Here is a 22,084-nt window from a genome sequence, read left to right as displayed (position 1 = left end):
ACCCCATCCCCACTACTTAACACATTTGGGGAAAATCTCCTACACATTCACACAAATGCTCTGTATGAGTTGCTTTTTAGTGGAAACTGAGAAAGGGACTCAGTTTCCAATCTCGTTTGATATATGTCAGAGGGCAAAAGAAGCTATAAACTGTCTTATGCAAGGAAATAACAATTATTCCAGAGTTACCAAAGGTGACTCTCAGAGAGTGAGCTCTCTGGGAATTCACAGACAATTTGGGGAGGAATTTGGACTTCCATAGAATGTTCACTAGGTATTTGGACTTCCATGGAACATAGCTAGAAGCTTGGAGGCAATCTTATGTCAGGCAGTGCTTCTTAAACTTTAATGTGTCTCCAAACCACTGGAGGGTCTTGATGAAATGTAGGTTTTGATTTGTTCAGTCTGGAGTGGGGTCTGGGATTCTGCATTTCAGACAAGCTCAAGCTCATGGGTGATGGTGATGCTGCTGGTCTGTGGACCACACCTTGAGTCATAGGGCTTTGGATCTCAAAGGGATGGAAAATTCCTTTTGGCATTGTAGTGCCTCTTTCTCTCTCTCTCTCTCTCCTTCTTTCTGTCTCTCTTTGTCTCTTTGTCTTTGTCTCTCTCCTATCATCATCTTCTTCTCTTCATCCTCCTCTTCCAGAGTTCCTGAGAAAACAGGGCTCTCCTGTCCTCTGGTGACAGGGAAAGCTGTCAAGGAGCCACTGCTGCCTTGTGACCTCGTGGAGGTCACACCACGGTACACTCAGAGGTCCCTTCTGCCTGCTTTGGCCCAGGCTATTAGAACAACAGTTTACAGGGGAGAAACCAAAGACTCTTTCTCCATCATTGGCCTCAGAACTACCCCTCTCAGAAAGAGGGAAAGAGGTGGAGAAAAAGTTTTAAATGGTATTTTTCTTGAGAAAGGTCACTCTGGGGAGCTAAGCATGAAATGAGTGTGTGATTGGGAGAGGGCTGTGTGGTAAACTCCCTTGTTTTCCACAGATGTTGCAGGAGTCCGAGCCAGAGTTCAGGCAAAATGTTTTCCCGCAGATCCACCCCTGCCCCAGAGGCTGTGAGGAAGTTGGCAAACGACATTCAGATCTAGTCGGGCTCAGGCAACCTCACGGAAACAGGAGAACTCACAGAATCTGAGGGGAAATGGTGGCTGGAGAACATCTAACAAGAAGAGATGAGAGGAGGAGGAGGGAAACCCCACTGAATGGTGCATCTCCCGTGGGCAGAGCCCTGTGCTAGAAGCTTCCAGTACCTACCTTAGGTGTTTAAGGAACCCCCTTGCTTTCTCATTGGGTGCTTCTTTTGCTGGGAAGGCTTCCTGCCTCAGAGGCAGCCCAACTCACTCAGAAGCATGCACTGTGGAAATGATCCTGGGTAGCCTCGGCCTGCAGTGGCTTGAAGCAGGATTCCAGTTCCCTGGCCAGAGATTGAAGTCAGGCTGCGGCAGTGAGAGCGCTGGATCCTAGCCACGTGACCACTGGGGACCAGTGGCCAGTGACAAGGCGCCTGGCCCATCAGCTTTGTAGAAATGGATTTCCACAAAGAGGTGGAAAGTAGTGAAACAAATTGTCTATTAGGAGGAAAAACAGTACATGTGAATAGGCACACATGGGCGGACTCAGAGAGAGATTTGTGCCTTCGAGGTAGTTTGAATCACTTATATGGGGCATTTCTTCTGGCTAATCATCTTGCTTTGCCTGGCTCTGAGTCCATATTTGGTTTATCTCAGTGTCCTACCATATGCGTGCACACATCTCTTAGCCAAGATGGATTCTAGCGAAGAGGGCTATGGGTAGGTTGACATCACCTACTATGGGCTGGTGGCCCCTCCCTTTTGACTTCTGAGGAGGCTTTCTACACATGTGTAGTCGGGAAGGTCTCCTTGACCTTGAGAATGAGGAATATGTGGTCTCTTTATCTCTTATCTGGGCAGGGCTCAGTTTCTCCTCCCTCCTGCTATTGTCTTCATCTTGAAGTACCTGTCCACAGGGGACAAACTCCAGCTGCTCAGCCTGGGGCCCATCTATCTCCTGCCTCAGAAAGACTGCCCCTTACCTGGAGCTAAAATCTGTTTTTCCTCATCCATGCTGAGGACTTCTTTTGGGCTGACGCTGCCCTCCAAAGCCACAGTGAGCAAGGACACCCCCAAATCTCTGCCATGCATCCTGCAGTCAGCAGGGCACGTCCCAGTCACATCCATCTGCCTGTCTGATCTTCAGAGCTTCCTGGAAGAAAGCAGGGGGGCAGTTCTTCTTCCAAGGTTTCAGATAAGAAAGAGGAAAACTTGAGATGTTTTTGTGCTCGTGGGAGAGGTTGAGAGCACAGGCTCTAGAGTCTGGCCGCCTGGGTCCGTCACAGCCCAGCCACTATTGGCTGTGTATCTTTAAGATGGGCTCCTTGACCGCTCTAAGCCTGAGTTTCCTCTTCTGTAAAATGGGCATAACGATATTACATACTGGAGATGGTTGTGGTGAAGACTAAAAAGTAGAAGTCAAGTACTTAACCTTGGGTTTATAGGAACTTCCCTTCAGTTCTTGAGGAGGGAGAGGAGAAAAAGATGGAGGTTAAGTGACTCTCCCAAGCCCAGAAAATGGTGGCACCAGATCTAGAACTCAGTATTTCTGAGGCTAAATTCAATACTTTCCCACTATATTCAATATTTTGCATTCCCAGGCCCACCAAAGACTGAAACCCGCCCCTGACCCTCACCTTGGCAGCCTGGCCCTGCACTGAGCTGTTCACGATAGGTGGTCACCCACTGAATGGGGGTTGGGATGCCCTCCTTCCCCGCACCCCAAAAGCCTGAAAGGGCTGTGTCAGCCCTTCCGACCTTGAAGTTAGACACTGCCCTTTCCCCTTCAGCCTCTTTTCAAATACAAACACCCTCGCAAGGTGGGGGAATGGAGGGAACCTCCCTCTGCCGAAAGCCTGTCCCGGTCCAGTCACTCCACAGATGCTGACCCACTGCTCATTCACAACCATTGTGCAAGTGGTGTTATTTCCCGTCTCACACGTGAAGAGAGAAAAGCCCAGAGAGGTTAAGCAACTTGCCTGAGGCCACACACTAGCACTGATGGCACAAGGATTTGAACCGTGAGGCCCAATGATAGTGTCTGTGCTCATAACCTCTAGGGTGTAGTCCCCAACCTGGGGCTTCTTCTATCTCCTAAGTGGAGGGGAAGACGAATAGTTCTAGAAGGCTCCCCCTGCACAGGATGGTTTGTTTCTAGCTTGTGTCGCCCTGCCTTGCTCACTCTCTCCAGTCTCCTCCATATCAACCCAGAAAGAAAACTTAATCCCTTCCTCAGTTTCCACCGAAGGAAGAATACTGTATCTCATCTGATGCTCCAGCAGCACTTGGAGGGGGGTCATTAGTGCCCCTCGTGCCCTTAGTTTGACAGCAGATGGACCTCAGAGAGGTGAAGTAGCTTGCCCCGAGGACATAGATCTGTTAAATAGGGGCTCAGCTAGTGCTTCCTATACAACCCCACCTCCAAGCTGGCAGGCAGCGTCTAACACCCTAGTGGGGCCTTCATCAGATTCTTTCAGGATGTCACAACAGGCACTTGGGGTTGGGCAGGCCCTAAGTCTGGCCCCTGCAGAAACAAGCCTCATTCGCCAGGGCGGGGAGGACATCGGGGAGCCATAGGAGGTGATGAGGGGGCTGTGCAGCAAAGCAGGCGGAGCAGGTTTCCAGAGAGTTTGGGGTGGGAATGAGCGAAAGGTCCAGGCAGGCTCTCAGGTCAGGAGTTTCAGCTGTTTTCCGGAGAGTGAGTCTGGGCCACCGAGGATCTGTGGAATCCAGCCATGGGATTGGAGGGAATCCACAGCATAGGGTTGAGGAGTCAGCAGGAGTGTCCCATTAGGGTCAAACGCTGAGGGTTTACGGATAGAATTAGGCCCCGGGGAGATAACTGGAGAGGTGGAATATTACACCCACCAGTCAGGAGGGAAGATTTCTGAGGCCACACTGCCTGGGTTCTCACCCTAGTGCTTCCATTTGTTACCTGTGGGACCTTGGCAAGTTACTCACATCCTTTGTATCTCATGTTCCGCATCTAGGATACTAATAGGATCTAAGTCATAAATAGAATTCTTGTGAAGATGAAATAGATGAGAAGAAGCTGCTGGACATCTGTGAACTGGCCCAGCACTAAAAGCAAGGTTGTTAGGTGCTGGCCTCGCCCTTGCAGCCAGGCTGCAGTGTTCTCTTGCTGAACATAAATCATCTCACAAATGAGACCAAAAAAGGGCTACTTTATATATTTTCTAAACATTTACAGGAACGGGGTCACCATGCAAACCACAAAAATACCAGACGTCGCCCTTTCCCAGCTAATATGCGTGAGTGACTGCTGCCTCTTTATTAATTACTTCTTTAGCCTCTTTCTGTTCTTCCCTTTTTTAAAATTTTATTGAAGTATAATTGATTTACAACATTGTGTTAATTTCTTCTGTACAACAAAATGACTCAGTTATACATATATGTGTATATATATGTATATATATACATATATATACACATTCTTTTACATATTCTTTTCCATTATGGTTTATCACAGGATATTGAATATAGTTTCCTATGCTATACAGTAGGACCTTGTTGTTTATCCATCCTATGTATAATATTTTGCCTTATCCTTGCTTCTTGATAGCACCCAATACCGAGCAAACCCCTACTTCCTTGAACTCTCTCCAAGATCACCTGACTTCAGTTCCTTTAAGTACACATCCTATAAGTCCTTTCTGTCACCCTCTGCTGAAACACCCAATGGTTCCCTGTGACGTAATGCTCCCTCATTTCAATGAGTCCATCAACCCAACGTTCAACTACAGATTGTTCCTCGTGGTCTTTGTCTGGAGGGCATGGGCACAGTTAATAAATGAAGCATGTAGAACAATTCCTGGCACACAGTAAACACCATGCCAGTGATGCCATCATAATTACGGGGTAGGTTACCAAGGCAGCCTCAGGGACAGGGAAAAAGCATCAGGACAGAGGCCAAGTGGAATAGTGGATTTAGGTCCAGGAGACTTCAATTTAATCCCTACCTGCCATTCCAAATAGTAACTCACATTTTATTGTACACTTCAAAAGAGCCAGACACTGAGCCAGAGCTCAGGCAGAGCTGAGAGTCTGATGTGAAGAATCTCACTTATTCACTGGGGTGCCATGGGCAAGTTGCTTAAGCTCTCTGAGCCTCAGGTTTTCCATCTATAAAAAATGGGAGAACTAAAAATGCAGGTTTGTTGCGAGGCTCCAGTGAGAATGAGTGTGCCGTAGTCTAGGTTATGATCATAAGGCTTCCAATTATTCCAGCTTATACCCAAGTCTGACAAAGGACAGAGAGCGAGGCTGATTTAGAGTCAGATTCCTGAAATTCCTGCATTTTTTTTACCTTCTTGCAGAGGAGGCCTGGACTGCCACTCTGAATTGTGTGGCTCTGTGGGAATGGTGAAGAGCCATCTGCCAGGAACCCCTTCCTTGGCCTCATGTTTCCATGTAGCTCCTTTTCCAGGGAGACCAGGAATGATGAAAAGCTTTTGGCTCCATGTCACTTATTAACGTGACCAAGGCACTTATTTGAGACCCGGTTTTCCAACAAAATGGAATAAAGTTAATTTCTACCCATATGTTTGTGGTGCGGATCAAATAAAAAGGTGCAGATGGGACTGTGTTGTCAGCCACGGGGGAAAGAGGGCATTATCCATTCCTCTGAGGCTGCCTCCCACAGAGTGGTCTCCAACTTGGGGACCCAAGTGTCTGCTCTCCGAGGGCTGAGCTATTGGCCATGGGCCAAGGTGCTTGTTCATGTGTCTCTGTGCATTAACACCCTCCTATAAAGCTATACTTGTCAGGGAGGCTGAACAGAGCCCTCACATTGAGCTGATGTGAACAGGTTTCTTCCAGCTGATTTCAGCACCATCTTTAGAGTGTCATCCTTATCTCTGGTTGAGGCTGGGTTGCTGTCTCGTCAGCTTTCCAGCATGCAGGGAGGATAAAAAGCAAGTCCTGCATAAAGGACATTATCCTTAAGGAGGTAACCTGGAGGTTCCATGCATCATTTACCCTCATTCATGTCCCACTTCAAGGAAGGATGACAAATGTAGTCTCTAGTTTAGCGACCATGTGCCCAGCTTCAATTTGGGAGTTTTATTTTTCTAAGTTCAAGATTAAGAATAGCAGAAGCAAGAAAAACATCAGGGAGATTAATACAGTCAGCCTTCATTACCTTCAGGTTCCACATCTGTGGATTCAACCAACCAAGGATGGAAAATATTTGGAAAAAATTCCAGGGAGCTCCAAACAGCAAAACTTGAATTTGCTGTGCAGGCAACTACTCACATAGCATTTATATTTTATTAGGTATTATAGGTAATCTAGAGATGATTTAAAGGATTCAAGAGGATGTGCATGTGTTATATGCAAATACTATACCATTTTACATGAGGAACTTGAGCATCGTGGGTTTTAGTGCTGGGGTTGGCGGTCCTGGAACCAATCCCCTGCAGATACCAAAGGAGGGTTGTACAGATCAGTTCACCCATGAGGTCACTGAACCTGAGTCAGTGTCTGTACTGAGTAAATATCTGGATGAACAGCAGAGGGAGGGTCTAGTCAGTTGCTTGAATTATTCAATGCTAAAAATCAAATGTTTGGAATCATCCCTGTGAATCTTCACATTTTTCAATTTCTGTCTAGATCTTGGCACTGGGCAGACAGAGTCTTGGCCACATAACTCAGTACATGAACAATCACATACACCCCCACACACATAGGGGGGTGTGTTTGTGTGTGTGTACAAACCTACATCCACATGCAATATAGATTTACACTTGCATAGATCCTAATCTTGTACTGGAGGAAGAGAAGTCACCCCTAGTTACTTCCCTCTTTTCAGTAGGCACATGGCGTTGGTGAAAAAAGCAGTCTCGGGAGCCAGAGATCTAGGTTCAAATGCAACCCATGTCATTGATACACAGTGTAATTCTGGGCAAGTTTCTCAATTTCTCTTGACTTCTGTTTCCATATTTATAAAATGAGTGTAATATCATCTGTCCTGCAATATTGTTTTATAATTAATTACAGTGTCATACTTATTTGCTTTTTGATATAATACTTTAGGTATAGTTGATACAAAATGAATATTAATAGTTATTTTATTATGGTTAGGCAACTGAGGCCCAGTGCAAGTTAATGGCAGACCAGGAATTTCCCATCTCCCTCCTTAATATAAAGCAAGATCTTTTTAAATTTGTACTGCTCTCAGATACACTTATTTGTTTTTAAAAATTAAGTCCTTTTTGAAAAGTACATTGTTTATTGAAGTAAACACACATACAGAAAAGTACATAAATCATAAGTGTATAGCTCACTGATTTTTCCAAATGGGGAATCTGCCCCATGTTATTAGCACTGAGGTCAAGAACCAGAACATCACGAGCACCCTGGCAGCCCCCTTATTACTCTCTCTGAAAGTAACTACTACCTTACATTACAGATTAATTTTGCCTTTTTTATACTTTATACAACTGGAATCACAGATAGATGTTACTATGTCTGGCTTTTTTTACGCTACACAATGAGACGTGTATCCATACTGTGTGTGATTGTGGCTTTGCTTGATCACTCTTGTTACTGCACAGTGTTCCAGTGAATATACTACAATTCACCGATCCATTCTACTGTTGACAGGCATCTGGGTGGTTCCTGAGTTTGGGCTATCATCAATAACACTGCTTTAAAAATTCTTGCATGTGTCTTTAGTGAATGCATTTCTGTTGAGTACGTATCTGTGAATGGAATTTCTGCATGTTAGGATTTGTACATATTCACCTTTTGTAGATACTCTCATGAAGTTTTACAAAGTAACTGAAGTATTGCCTGCTTTTAATTTGTAGGAACTCAAGATAGTTCCCTCTGCTCCCAATCTCTCTCTCACTGGACTTGTACCTCCTGGAATGCAGGAATTGTACTCTTAGTCTTCGGGTATAAGGAATCAATTGCTCTTGGGTAACCCAATGTCTTAGTTATCTATTGCTACACAAAAAAATCCCCTCCAAATATAGTGGCCTAAATCAAAAATACGTATTTATTATCTCTCATGGTTTTCGTGGGTCAGGAACTGGGGAGTGACTTGGCTGGTGGTGCAAACATTAAGACTGTAATGAGATTGAATCAGATGTCGGTCTAGGCTAAAGTCATCTGAAGTGTTGACTGGGGCTAGGAGATCCACTTTCAAGGTGGGTCTCTCATGTAACTGTGAAGTTGGTGCTGACTGTTGGCAGGAAGCCTCAGTTTTTTTCCACGAGTCTATTCTTAGGGCTGCTTGAGTGTCCTCACAACATGGTGGCTGGCTTCCCCCAGTGTGAGCAATCCCAGAGCCTAAGGCAGAAGCAGCAATGTGTTTTATGACCTCGCCTTGGACATCACACACAGTCACTTTCTCAATATTTTAAGGATCACCCAAGTCATCCTTATTCAACATGAGAGTGTACTACACTAGGGCATGGATATCATAAAGTGAAGCTCATTCAGGGCCATTTTGGAGGATGGCTACCATACCATTAAGCCCTTCCTGCTACTAATTAAAGACTTTTTTTTTGTGACAGTTGGAATCCTAAGTGATTAGTACAGGGAGCATGTAAACTTTGATGGACAAAAAGAGAGAAACGAGAATGAATACATAGAACAAGTCAAGTCCAGAGAGAAAGGCAGGCTTGAATATAGCAGCCAAGAGGCAGCTTTAGCATTTTGAGTGTCTGAATAGGAGTGAATAAATAAATAATGTGTGAGTTTGGGGCTGGGTCATGGGGTGAGGGACTGTATGTAGGGGACCAGAAATATTTTTCTTTGCTTAGTTTTGGACCATGAAGACTCAACTCCAGCATTGCTGATATAAAAGTAGTAGCCCAAATTGAGTATTCTCAACTTTTCTCACAAGTTCTTCAATTTACCATCCATCCATCAATCCATGTATCCATCTTTTATTAAGCATCCAGCAAATACCAGGTTCTGTTCTAGAAGGTGATGGGGGGGTACAGAAATGAACAAATGCACCAACCTGACACGGCTGATGACAAAGAGGGAACTAACATTTATTGTGCACCTACTGTGTTCTAGTACTTTCGCATTTATTGTATTAAATAATTCTCATAACTACTCTAAATGTTGGGCATGATGGTTCTCACTTGGCAGATGGTTAAACCGAGACTTGAAAGTTCAATTGATTTACTCGAGTTGGAGCTGAAAAGGGTGAGGCTGGATCCTCTGCAGGTACAAAGTAGAAAGTGATTAAATGTGAAAGAAAATACGCATGTAGTACAATGGCAGCTCAGAGAATGGAGCGAGTTCTTTGGCCTAGGGAGGTAAAAGAAGGCTTCATGGAAGAGGTGGAATTTCAGTAGGATCTTGACTGATGATTAGGAGATGGTGGGAAAAGGCCATATGTGAGGAGTAAAGAATGTCTAAAACAAAGGCATAAAGGTAGGAATGGATATTAAAAATGATGATACATACAGAGATGAACAGAGACATACACATATAATGTGGCTAGAGAAATGTGCATAAAGGAAAGAACTGGCTGATAGAGGTGAACAATAGGTGTCTGGGTTGCAAGGTTACCAGGCAGATACCAGACCTAGTTGTTCATTAATGCAACAGGAATTCAGAGAAGGCTAGATCATCATTCGGACAACTGAGTGTGAACTACTTTCGGACTGTATGGATAACATCTTCTTTAAGGTTATTAAAAATTACATTGTGAGTATACCATCACACCCAGCAAAAAATGTAGATTAACAAACTATAGAAGATTATGGAAATTATTGAATAAAAAAATGAGAAGTGCCATTGATCGGTAACAGTCACATACTGATGGTGAGGTCTGCTGCTACTTAATGATGAGGGAAGAATGCCTAGAAAAGACAGCATGCCCTGAGGCTAGTAAGTAAAAGAGAAATCCAAGAATCTCAGAGCTGGGAGTCACCTGAAGGAATATTTATTCTAATTTTGCAGTTTACATACGAGGAAGCCAAGGCCAGGAAGTAGGAGTGACTTGTTCTACAGAGGGCTCCTTCTAATACACCTCAGCCTTGCGAGAAGAACGGGACATAATCCCTGACCTGGAAAAAGCTATGAGAGTGGAGAATGCTGTGAAAATTGCTAGGTTTAAAACATGTTAGGAGTTGAATTGTGTCTTCCTTAAATTCATAATTTGAAATTCTAACCTCCAGAACTTCAGAATATGGCCTTACTTGGAAACAGGGTCAGTGTAGATGAAATTAATTAAGATGAGGTTCATATTAGAGTAGAGTAGGCCCTGGATCCAATATGACTGGGGTCCTTATTAAAGGGGAAGTTTAGATGTGCACACAGGGAGAATGCTATGTGAACATGACAGAGATTGGGGCAATGTATCTACAAAGCAAGAACACCTCAAATTTCCAGCAAACCACTAGGAGCGAAGAGGGAAGCATGGAACAGAATCTCCCTTACAGCCCTCAGAAGGAACTGATACTGTGACACCTTGATATTGGACTTCTAGCCTCCAGAACAGTGAGACAATACATTTCTGTTGTTTAGGGCACCCACTTTGTAGTGCTTTGTTATGGCAGCTCTAGGAAACTAATACAATCGCTAAAAGAAATAAAAGTTATGTGGGAGCCACAGGAAGTAGGCACTGTGAGGGAAGGAACAATGCCTTAATGAAACAGTAAAGCCATACATTAATTCATTCAAACACAATGTGTATGAGGCACCTCTCATTTGTCCCTGGAGCAGATACATGAAGAATTAGAATACGATTCTCTTTGCCTTTGAGAAGCCCAAAGTATGGTCTAGTTAGGCTCAAAACAGAAGTAAATGTTATGGGGCCCCAAAGGAATGATATGGGCAAAGGTTTGGATGCAGAAGGTGACATCTGAGCTAGGATTTTAAAGATGAGTGTATTTGCTTGCTAGTTGCTTAATGGAGCTAATTATTTCTATCACTGGAAAGAGCTTCCTAAAATCTCCCTGGTCCGCATAGCCATCAAAGAGGCAAAAATCACAGACTTGCTAAGTTTGTTCAATATAGCATTTCAAAAATCAGCCTCAACAATGTAGGCCAATTATCTCAATCTCCTGCCCTAGTTGGCCTGCCATTCATAGGAAAAACAGGAACAGAGATGCTGACCTCTGTCTGCTCAGGCCCAAATCCCCTTGGAGCTTCAGGCTCATGTAAGAACTGGCTACAGAAAGTCACCCCGGTGGGGGGTCTTCCATCCTGGCTGCCCAGACCTATCTGTAGTGTTGAAAAGTCAGATTGTGTTGTTTATGTATAAAAACAACAACAAAAATAACCGTTTCTTTCCACATATCCCATGCACCGGAAGCCAAGCCTTCAGCAGGTCATTAATACTTTGACGTTTTGAAGAACTGTGCTTCCAGACCCTGAAACAGGAGGCAGGTCTGCTGGCCTCGGCCTTGAGATCTCTTGGCTTTCTCATATTAAAGACCCCCAGGCTCTCAAATTTGAGCTCCCGGCAGCCACTGCTCTGAGTAATGCTGCTAAAAACAGAGCCAATTGCAGCTGGAGCCACATCTGCCTCTGTGGAATGATGTCAAGGGGGAAGGCGAGGGGTGTCTCTGGACTCTAATTACCTCCCCATTGGTTGGTCACGCTCCCTGAAATTCCATTAAGATGATGGAACCTATTCTGTTAGGTCTATGAGGGAGAACAATGGGGTGGAAGAAGACCTGCGCGCAAGCCAGCAGTCTCTGCTTGGCTGATTACATTGGAAAGTCTTTGGACAGGACATGCATGGTCATTTGCCCCAGGCCCTGTGGCCCCTTAGAGTATAGCATCAGGTCCATTCACTATGGCTGTTCCCTGCCTGGCCTCTCCAAGAATTTGTTTGTGTAAACCTTGTTCATACATACACATGGTTTTGATTACCACCTGGACGGAAATACATCAAAACTTCTCCAGTTTGTGCCTTTCTTGTCAAGCTTCTGACCCTTCCGTCTAACTTCTTGTCCCTGAGTGCCTCATCTTCAACTAATTCATCATCTTTCCTCACAAAATTATTCCTCAAGGGGTTCTTCTTTATCCAGTTTCCCAAGTCAGAAAACTGGAAAGCATCTTTGACCTTTCTAGCACATCAAATCAATCACTAAGATCTACTAACATTATTTCCTAAAAGTTTCTTATAACCGTTCTCTCCTCTTCATTCTTTCTGATAATTTCTGAATTCAGGATGACATTACTTATTGCTTAAACTAGTATAACAGGAAATTCCCTAGTGGTCCAGTGGTTGGGCCTCGGCACTTTCACTGCCACGGCCCGGGTTCATTCCCTGGTCTGGGAACCAAGATCCCGCAAACCACGCAGTGTGGCCAAAACCAAAACAAAACCCTAGTATGACAGCTTCCAAAAGGGTCTCCTTGCTATCAGCTCATCCCCAACCAGCCCATTCTCCACTGAGTAGCAAAAGTGTCTTTAAAAAATGTAAATCTGTACTCAAAAAACTAGGAATAGAAGGGAACTACCTTAACATAATAAAGACCATATCTGAAAAAATGTATAGTTAACATAATAATGGTGGAAGACTAAATGCTTTTCCTCTAAGAGCAGGACAGGCTCTGGTTTTGCCGCTTTTATTCAACATAATAGTGGAGGTCCTCGCCAGAGTAATTAGGCAAGAAAAAGAAATAAAAGGCAACCAGATTGGAAAGGAAAATGTAAAACTGTCTCTGTTCAAAGATGACATGATCTTATATGTACAAAATCTAAAGATTCCACAAAAACTGTTAGAACTAGGAAATAAATTTGCAAAGTTGAAAAATTCAAAATCTACATGCACTGGGGGAAAATGGATATATGTATATGTATGGCTGAGTCACTTTGCTGTGCACCTGAAACTATCGCAACATTGTTAATCAGCTATACTCCAATATAAAATAAAACGTTAAAAAAAATCAACATACAAAATATTAGTTACATTTCTATATAGTAACAATGAACAATCTGAAAAGGAAATTAAGAAAACAATAGCATCAAAAAGAATAAAATACTTAGGAGTAAACTTAATCAAGGCAGCAAATGACCTGTACACTGAAAATTACAAAATGTTGCTGAAAGAAATTAAAGACACAAATAATGAAAAGACATCCTGTGTTCACAGACAGGAAGACTTAATATTGTTAAGATGTTAATATGACCCAAAGCTATCTATAGATTCAATGCAATTCCTGTTAAAATCCCAATGATTGTTTTTTCAGAAATAGAAAAGCACATTCCAAAATTTATGTGAAATCTCAAGGGACCCAGAATAGCCAAAATAATCTTGAAAAAGAAGAACAAAGTTAGAGGTTTCACACTTCCTCATTTCAAAACTTATTGAAAAGCTTTGGTAATCAAAACAGTGAGGTATTGGCATAAAGATAGATACATAGACCAATGGAACAAAATTAGAACCCAGAAATAAACCCTCACACATATAGTAAAATGATTTTCAGCCAGCATGCCAAACCATTCAATAGGGGAAAGGATAGTTTTTCAACAAAATGGTATTTGAAAAAACTGGATATTCATGTGGAAAAAAAAAAAAAAAGTTGGATCCTTATCTTAAACCATATACAAAAATTAACTCAAAAAAAAAAAAGTTAACCCAAAATGGATCAAATCTAAGCATAAGAGCTAACACTGTAACACTTTTATAAGTTTATGTATATATGTATGTATATGTATGTATTCATATATATGTGTATATATATACATATATATATAAAACCTGCTTTTATTGATGTCTTTTGCTATAGGCACAGTAGCCAGCACTTTACACATGTTACCTCCAACCTTAACAGAAATTCCATTTTACAAAAGAGGAAACAGACACCAGAGAAGATAAACAATTTGCTTGAGATCAGTCTGATTTCAAGCTGATTGTGGACATATTCTGACTCTTCTCAAGATCAGATCTCAGGCCAACTCAAGGTAAAGACTTATAAAGAGTGCGGGCTTTAAAATCAGAAAGAACACTGACTAAAGCCGTGTGGTTGTGTGGTAGAAAATGCTTTTAACATTTCTGTTGACTCAACTTCCTCATCTCTAATATCGAGATAGTAATGTCTGACCTTTTGCAAGTTGTAGGTGGTGAGGACTCATTAAAAGGAAATAGGGACAAAAAAGAAGAAAGATCTCTGACATAGTCATTCTGGCTCTCTAGGGTTCGTACATACATGAAAATTCACAGCAAAGTCAGAAGATGACTTTAAATGACATTTAAATGACATTAAATGAAATAATGCAGGTAAATGTTAGCATCATGTTGGCACATGTTAAGGACTCAATAAGTGGCTGTGTTTATGCCACATACCAGCAACAACAGCGATAGAAACCTTTCTTTACTGCTGGGAAGTAAAACAAAGTAAGATCTATTGGAAATTTTAGGAAAAGAATTCATGGAAAATTTCTTTTTAATCCAGATTTCTCAGTCTTCTTAATTTTTCCTTACCCTGGGAAACTGCAGGAGAATGGCATGCCTGAGGTAGTGTGTGTCTCTGTGAATTTTCTTTGACTCTACAAGGTTAGAAGCTTCTCGTCTTCTGAGATTGAACACTCCCAAGACATTGGATCATTTCCTGAACTTCAATTATTTAATAACTAATCTTTTATTGCCTTCTCTCTTTGAAAACCAGAGACCAGTCTGGTTCCCTCCCCCACCCCTCTTCAAGGTCTCACCTCTTTAATCATTTGGATAAAGCTGGGACACACTACAAACCATTTTAATGGGAGTCAGATAAGTGAAGGCCATTCTTCCTCCCCACTCCTTCTCAACCTAGCCATACTTCGGATGATTTCTAATCATTCCAGCAAATCACTCATGTCATTCTCCCACAGCCACCTAGTTAATATCCCCAGTCAACAGGTTTCTTTTGGCTCTTTTGTCTGGGAAAGCCTGCTATGTAAGGCTCCAGAACTCCAGAGAAATGATTCTGAGCCTGGAATTGGCACAAACTGAGCCCTCAGCTGCAGGATTAATATTTTCCCAAGTTAACATTAATAACTATCATCTCTGAGCTCTACTTCTGTGCCAGACACTGGGCCAAGCACTGTATCTGTATTATCATGTTTAATCCTCATAAAACCTACTAGGGAATGCTCTCATGTCTGTTTTGTGGACAAAGAAACTTAGGCCTAGGACACTCTTACTCAAAGTGTGGTCCTCTGAGCCACAGCATTACCTGGGAACTTGTTAGAAATGTAAATTCTCCAGCTCCTTCACAAACCTCCTGAAAATAAATCCCTGAGGGTCGTGTTCAGGAATCTGTGTTTTAACAGGCCCCCCTGGTGATTCTGATGCAGGCTAACATATGAGAAGCACTGGACTAGAAAAAGTGAGTAACTTGCCAAATTCAAGGAGCTAGTAAGTCACAGGAAGAGGCTTAGAAATCAGAGTCTTGCTGTCTCCTAAACCAGAGTCAGGGAGACTCTATATTGAGATGGTTCATGAAGATTTAGGATTTGAAGTAAAACTGCGTTGCATCGTAAGGACATCTATTATTTCATGTAATAAGATGTGCAGAAGTAGCTCAGTTCCAGGTTTGGTTTAATTCAGCAGCTCAGTGGGTTTATGTCTCCAGCTCAACAGCATCTCTCATTCTCTTGGCCTTCTCTTCATGGTCACAAGAGGGCTGCAGCAATTCCAGGCATCACATTTTGTTCCTCAATGCCTAGATGTCTAGGGCTGGAGGCAGATGGAAAGGGCCTGTCTCTTCCTCCATGTCTTTTTATGAGTAATACTTTTTTTCCCCCAAGATGTACTTTCCCCAAAAGACCTCCTCTCCTGGATTACTGCTCAGAATTTCATCACATGCTCATTCCCAAACCAGTCACTGGGAAGAAAAATGGAATAACATGATTGGATAAGACTATTTCAGATTTACCTCCCTTGAAGCACATGGATGCCTGAAAGGACACAGTGGGTGGAAGTGCTAAATCAAAGCAATAGGGACAAATTTTGAAATAGAGATAAGTTTGGATTCACAGGATGGCATCAGATGTTAGGAATCCAGATAGAAAAATTAAGAGTTTATGCCATAAGCAATGCAGAGCCTGTTAATCTTTGAGCAGGGGAAAGGAATAAGTAAGGACATTCATGGGAAGAGTCTGCTGGTGGTGTGTAGGAGAGATGGGCACTAGACTCAGGAGAGGGAATGATGAAAGTCTGTGAGAGAAGCTGAGTTGTTGCTGTAGCCTAGATAGAATTTGCCAAGGGCTTGGTCTAGGTAGGTGGCATGGGTAACAAGAGTGGCTGAAGATAAGAGTCATTTGGAAGGAAAATTGGCAAGAGCAGGTGACTGATTAGCCATGGGGAGATAAAGAAGGGGGCAAATCAGGGGTTACATGCTGTCTTCATGTCTGTGACCAGTTGTTGTCCTGCTCCTCTGGGGCCATGGTGAAAAGAGCTAACTCCTGCTAAAGGAGTTTAAGCAAGTTAAAGGAAAGCTGTGAGAGGTATAATGGGTTATTTAGGAGTATATGCTTAAATTCTTAAATTCAGTGCTTGGCTCTAGGATATATAATAATAGTAATAGTTGCATTTATTGCCAGCCTATTATGTCTTGCTGTTTTATTTACTTATTTAAATTTATTTTTATTATAGAAAATTTTATACATATAGTAAAGTAGGGAAAATAATATAATGAACCTGCATGTACCTATTAACCAGCCTCAACATGATCAAATCCTAGCCAATCAACTTTGTTTCCCCTATTCCCTCACTTACTCTCCACCAACAACTCCAACCTAGGTCATTACTCTTTTGAGTAACAACTTTACCGAGATATAATTAACATGCCATACAATTCACGTATTTAAAGTGTGTAATGCAATAGTTTGTAGTTCATAGAGTTGTGCAACCATCACCACAATCGATTTTAGAACATTTCATCACCCCAACAAGAAATTCCATACTCTTTAGCTATCACCCCCTGTTCCTGTATCTCTCTTCCCCCAGCCCTAAGCAACCACTAATCTACTTTCTGTCACTATAGATTTTCCTGTTGTGGATATTTTATATAAATGGAATCATACAATATGTAGTCTTTTGTGACTGGTTTCTTTCACTTAGCATCATGTTTTCTAGGTTCAGCCATCTTGTAGAATCTATCAGCCCTTCATTTCTTTATATTGCCAGATAATACCCCATTGTATGGATATACTACATTTTATATATCCCATCAGCAGTTGATGGACATTGAGTTCCACTTTTTGGCCATTATGAAAATTGCTACTATGAACATTTGTGTACAAGGACATTCATATACAAGTGGACATATATTTTCATTTCTCTTGGGTGTATACCTAGGAGAGGCATTTCTGGATCATATGGTTACTCTACATTTAACCTTTTAAGAAGCTGCCAGACTGGTTTCCAAAGTGGCTGCACCATTTTACATTCCCACCAGCAGCGTATAAGGATTCTAATTTCTCCACATCTTCCCCAACACTTTTTATTATTTCTATTTATTTATTTTAATTTTTTAAGGACTTTATTTTTAGAGCAGTTTTATGTTCTCAAAATTGAGAGGAACGTATAATTTCCCATGTAATACCTGCCCCTGTGCATGTATAACATCTGCTATTATTAGCCTCCTCCGCCAGAATGGTACATTTGTTACAATTAATGAACCTATATTGACACAATAATCACCCAAAGTCCAGTTTACATTACAATTCATTCTTGGTGTTGTATAGTCTCTGAGTTTAGACAAATGTGTAATGATATATATCTATCCTTATAGTATTATAAATAGTATTTTGACTGCCCTAATAATAATTCTGTCCTTGTTCTTTTTATTAGCATTTCCTTGATTGCCAAGGATGTTGAGCATTTTTTCATGTGCTCATTGGCCATTTGTATGGTAGTCCCCTCTTATCCTCATTTTCACTTTCTGCGGTTTCTGTTACCGACAGTCAACCATGATCTGAAAGTATTAAATGGACAATTCCAGAAATAAGCAATTCATAAATTTTAAATTGTGCATTGTTCTGAGTAACATGATGAAATCTCCTGCAGTCCCATTCCGTCTCACCCAGGACCCCGCAAGCTTCCATGTCGTCTGCTCCTGACATCCAAGCATCAACATCATCATGGCTCAACGATCCAGGACCACCTGAAGCCAATGATTCTCCTTCTGATGTATCATCAGAAGGTCAACAGGAGCATAACACTACGTCAGGATGCCTATATCATTCACCTCACTTCATCTCATCATGTAGACATTTTATCATCTCTCATCATCACAGGAAGAAGAAGGGTGAGTACAGTATAATAATTTTTAGGGGGAGCCAGAGAGAGAGAGAGAGAGAGACCACATTCACATAAATTTTATTACAGTATATTCTTATAATTGTTCTATTTTATTATTAATTAATGTTGTTAATTTCTTACTGTGCCTAATTTATAAATTAAACTTTATCATAGCTATACATGTGTAGGAAAAAACATAGTATATATAGGGTTCAGTACCATCTGCGATTTCAGGCATCCACTGTGGGTCTTGGAACTTATTCCCAATGGATAAGGGGGGACTACTTAGAGGAATATGTATTCAGATCATTTGTCCATTTTTAATTGGGTTGTTTGTCTTTTTTTATTGAGATGTAAAAGTTCTTTATATTTTCAAGATATTTGTCTTATCAGATACATAATTTGTAAATATTTTCTCCCATTCTGTGGGTTGTCTTTTCCCTTTCCGGATGGTGTCCTTCGAAGCACCAAAGATTTTGATTCTGATGAAGTCCAAGTTATCCATTTTTTTTCTTTTGTTGCTTGTAGTGTTGGTGTCATATCTAAGAAACAGTTGCTTAATTCAAGATCACAAAGATTTACACCTATGCTTTCGTATAAGAGTTTTATCATTTTAGCCCTTATATTTAGGTGTTTGATTCATTTCAAGTTAATTTTTATAGATGGTGTGAGTGACAGAACCAGATCCACAGGCTATGCCCTTTCTATTACACCATCATCCACTGTGGCCAAAGCACAGTGAAATATGGTAATAGTGAGGACAGCCTGACCCAGGCAACCCTTGCCTTCAATTCTTTGAAGGTATCATTTAACTTGTTTACTTCCTTCCCTGGCACCACCACCATCTCTATTTGCCCTTCATTCAGTGTTCTACCCATCAGGAGAGAGAAAGACAGCTCTCTTATAAACTCATAGATTACCCCCTCAGAACCCAGAGAGAATGTGAAGTAGAAAAATCCAAAGCTCAAGGTGAGGAGATTGAATTTGCATCCGTCTTAAAGGTAACCCTGTCCATTCTGAAGTGAGGAGCAGGTTGAACAATCTTAACTTTCAAGTGGGAATTGAAATTTTGTTTACTAGAAGGATGACTTGTATTACCACATCTTAGCACTGAAAGACACCTTCAGTTGGAGTTTGTCTGACTTCTCATTTGGCACATGGAAAAATGTCCACTGACTTCTTCAGAGTTACGGGCTAGTTGGTGGCAGAAAGGGGACTCAAAGGCAGGTCCTCTGATTCCACTTTTCAGGAATAGCAGAATTTTCATCTGTTCCTCGAGCCTACGAGGCATGAGTGCCAGATAACCTTCCCTCACCAAGTAAAGGGTATATAATAATATCATGAGACTCTAAAAAAATTAGAGGAAGCTGGAAAAAGGAAGAAAAATCACTGAAGAGTGGGATTTTTCTGAACCTGGTAAGGGAAACAGGAATTTTCAAAGATGTATAAGGTAACAAGCAATCCAACTTCTGAGTCAGAGGGGTGATCCATGATTCAGGAATTGGAGAGCATCTTGCACATTCTGTCATTTTTTTTTTCTATAAGGCAAAGAAAGAGAGAGAGTTGGGCTCAGACTCAACTGCAAACTGCCTAGGGCACAACAGAAATACTGTTGAGAGAACATGGATTTAAAATAATTGGGGTGAGAAAATGTTCAGCCTATGCTAAAATGGTTTAGGTCTACGCCAGAGGGCAGAATCCCACCAAGTTGGGCAACATAGGGGAGAGAATATCAAGTGACATGGCCTTCAGGACTGATGCCATCTTACCTTCCACTCAGCCCCTGTTCCACTTCTAGCAGAAGCGATCTTAGGAAAGGTTCTGATCACTGGTAAGTATAGGTGTTGTAGCAAAGCTTTAGGATCAGCTAGACCAGGGTTCAAATTCTGATTCCTTTACTATCTAGCTGTGTGATCTTAGGCAAGTCATGTCACCTCTCTAAGCCTCAGTTTCTTCCTCTGTCCAAAGGATATCATGAGGATGAACTGAGGCGATGGTACAACACATATAGCACAGTTCCTGGGACATAGTGGATGCTTCACAGATGCATTTTTGCACCCCTCCTTAGTCTTTCTCAGCTTCGTATGAATTTTGAACCACCTGTCCAGGTGCTCTTTGGATCTCAGGACCTATCTCTTTCCGTATGGAATTAAATATTTCATCCTCCTATTGAAAGACTTTTAGGACTGAAGTTCCAGACGCCCTGCTGAGGAACCTGAGGCCAGAGCATTCATGGCAGAGCGGACATCTGGACCCTACATTCAGTGCTCTCTCCTTGGCGTCACTGTGGTGTTCCTGGGATGCTGGTTGCCATGACTACCTAATTATTTCCTCTAGGTCTGACCACCACAACAAACTGAAACACTTGCCAAACTCCCAGCCAAATAAGCAGCAGATGTCCAATTTGAAAAATATCATTCCTGAACAATAATGTTTGGTTTCCCAGCAATCACATGGACCCATCCGCAGAGATGGAGGCAGGGAGAGGCAGCTGTAGGGGAAGCCAGGAATAGGACCCGGGATGCAGAAGGGGCCCAGACTTATATCTGTGTCTTCCCGTGGATGAACCATGCAGGAGGCACTCGTTCCCGACATGACATCCTGATTCATTTATAGAGTCACTAACTCTGTTCAATTAGTCTTATAACAAGTTCTCAGTGGCCACACAGTAGCAGTAAAGGACAAAGCTAATGGCTTTTCGAGTCAGACAGGTGTGGGTATCAATGGCACTTTTGCCTCTGACTCGCTGAGTGACTTTGACCAAATGTACTTCTCTGAGGTTCCATTTCCTCATATAAACTGAAGATTGTAATACCTGCCTTATACAGTTGTCATGGGATTAAAGCAGAAAACAGGGATACAGCACAATGCTTGGACCTAGTGAGTCCCTGATGAATGTTAGTTATAAATTTGTCTTTAAATCATCACATAGTCTAATATACCCATTCTGCCACAATATATCAAGGTGAATGATTGCTTTTGAGAAATACAGAATCTCAACCAAACAAAAGGAGTCTTAAAAATTATTTCAAACAACCCTCTTATTTTATAGAGGAGGAATTGAGACCCAGAAAGGTTAAAGTCTTTGCCTAAGATCACACACCTAACTAGTCAACTGCAGGGCTAGGATTAGAATGCCAGCATTCTAACAGCCAAGCCAATACTTTTTCCAGCATCCAGTAGAGCCTAAGAAAGGGAAGGGGGGACGAGAAGTCACATTTAGAGAGCATCTGCTATTCACATGTATTCTACATGAATTGTTTTGTTTAATCCTTACGGTAATAATAGAATGTAATGTATTATTAGTCTTAATAAATAAGCAAACTAGAATATAAGCTTTAAAGAGCAGGGAGTATGTCTTTCTAATTCATTCCTGTATCCTCAGCAGGCAGAACAGCACTTGGCACATAGTAGGTGCCCAGTAAATATTTGCCAGTGAGCAAGCTGAAGTAATTTATCAAAGCCAGATAGCTAATAAATGGCAGAGCCAGGATTTGAAATAAAATCTGTCTGACTCCAAAGCCCATGCTTTTTCTGAGCTGGCTCTTGTACTTTCTCCCCTAGGAGACCTAGGAGGCTGGAAGGAAGAAGGAAGGAAAGTCTCATTCTTTGAGAAACGTGTCAATTCCAAGGCATTAAACTAGGCACAGTTATATATATTATGTCATTTACTTTTCACAACCATCGAGGATAACGATTTTCCTTTTTTAAAAAACATATGAGGAGGGCTTCCCTGGTGGCGCAGTGGTTGGGAGTCCGCCTGCCGATGCAGGGGACGTGGG

At 41.9% G+C, this 22,084-nt stretch overlaps 1 long non-coding RNA gene across 1 annotated transcript in view; it reads left to right on the top strand.

The window, feature by feature from the left end:
• The window catches only part of LOC112407064 (uncharacterized), a 141,416-nt gene that overhangs the window by 90,104 nt on the left and 29,228 nt on the right, over positions 1-22,084 (top strand). The window contains exon 5 of the long non-coding RNA XR_003004661.1: positions 18,069-18,309. This is a non-coding gene — a long non-coding RNA (uncharacterized LOC112407064). The remainder of the gene's footprint in view (positions 1-18,068; positions 18,310-22,084) is intronic.

The sequence above is a fragment of the Neophocaena asiaeorientalis genome, unplaced genomic scaffold (genome assembly GCF_003031525.2).
Source record: "Neophocaena asiaeorientalis asiaeorientalis breed wild unplaced genomic scaffold, Neophocaena_asiaeorientalis_V1.1 scaffold205, whole genome shotgun sequence".
NCBI lineage: Eukaryota > Metazoa > Chordata > Mammalia > Artiodactyla > Phocoenidae > Neophocaena > Neophocaena asiaeorientalis.
Note: the sequence above shows the minus strand (reverse complement) of the source record. Positions and strands in the feature narration are given on the sequence as shown.